Source organism: Otolemur garnettii, unplaced genomic scaffold (assembly GCF_000181295.1).
Source record: "Otolemur garnettii isolate 467f Iridium unplaced genomic scaffold, OtoGar3 scaffold00057, whole genome shotgun sequence".
In the NCBI taxonomy this organism is placed as follows: domain Eukaryota; kingdom Metazoa; phylum Chordata; class Mammalia; order Primates; family Galagidae; genus Otolemur; species Otolemur garnettii.
The window spans coordinates 23,246-24,670 of NW_003852452.1; positions in this window are offsets into that span (position 1 = coordinate 23,246).

The window sequence follows — 1,425 nt, forward strand, 5'->3', positions numbered from 1 at the left end:
GTGTGTTTTTTCCTATATTCTCTGTTTCATTGGCCAGAACCAAATGACATGGCCTCCTCTGTGTCAGTGTGTCTGGGAAAGCAAATGATTGTCTTCCCAGCTTTTGGAATAGAGGAGGGGAAGAAAGAGTTGAAGTGGGTGTTGAGTGCAAAAAATATAAAGTAAATATCCACTAGGGAACTGGTTAAATGAATCAGAGAATATCCATTTGTGCTGTCTCTTACTGTGGTGTGGTTAATCCATGAAATGGTGTTCACTGTATGTTTATTGAAAAGGCCAGATCACAAAACAGTGAGTCCAGTAGGATCCCATTTTGTCAAAGATGCATGTGTATACTACTCATCATCAGAAAAACCTGGGCCTGGTGCCATGGCTCATGCCTGTAATCCTAGCACTCTGGGAGGCCGAGGTGGGTGGATTGCCTGAGCTCACAAGTTAGAGACCAGACTGAGCAATAGCCAGACCCTGTCTCTAAAAAAATAGTCAGGCGTTTTGGTGGGCTTCTTGTAGACCCAGTTACTTGGGAGGCTGAGGCAAGAGAATCACTTGAGCCCAAGAGTATGAGGTTGCTGTGAGCTATGATGTCACAGCACTCTACCAAGGGCAACCTAGGGAGACTGGGTCTCAAAAAAAAAAAAAAAAAAAAAGAAAAAGAAAAGCCTGGATATCCATGATAATGTTAATTCCAGTCTTTAAACATGTCTACATTCTGACTTATTTTTGGCAAGCAATGATGTCTTAGAATAAAGAACAGAAAGTACATTTCCATTTTTAAGTTCCCATTGGACCTGAAACAGGAGATACAGTTAAAATCAACCTGATGATGCTTTCTGCCCCCAAGTGACTGCTAAATCTTTGCCATAAAACTTTCTCAGCTAATTCCACGCCAAGCATAAAGGGAAAACCATTAATAAGTGATTTTAGAAAATATAGCTATTTATAGTCTGTTACATTTCACTTGTATTTTTTTTTATTAAAGAAAAGCTTTAGTCAGGCATGAAACTGGAAGTGAACCAAAAAAGAAAAGGAAAGAAAAGCTTTATCGCAAGTTGACTACCAAAGAGGAAATGCTTGACTCTGTCTCCCAAGCTGGGGGCTAGGTAAGGTTTTATAAGCATAGGGTAATGAGCAGTGATCTGGTTGGATCTTCAAGGAGGTGATGCCAGGTGGCGTGATCTGCCTAGGTCCTGGGATTGGACCCTAGGTCCATGGGATTGGACCCTTCACTTGTATTTCTAAGGGTAGAAACTCCAGCACATCCCCACTTACCCAACCAAAGCTCAGTTGATGAAACCAGGTGAGAATTAGTTTTTTCAGGAATAGGCTCAGCTCATAATCACGAACAACCTGGTTCTGAGGGAAGGCCAATCAACATGCCAAAAAGTCATGGGTCAGGATGCTTAGTAAAACATTATGAGTGAAAAG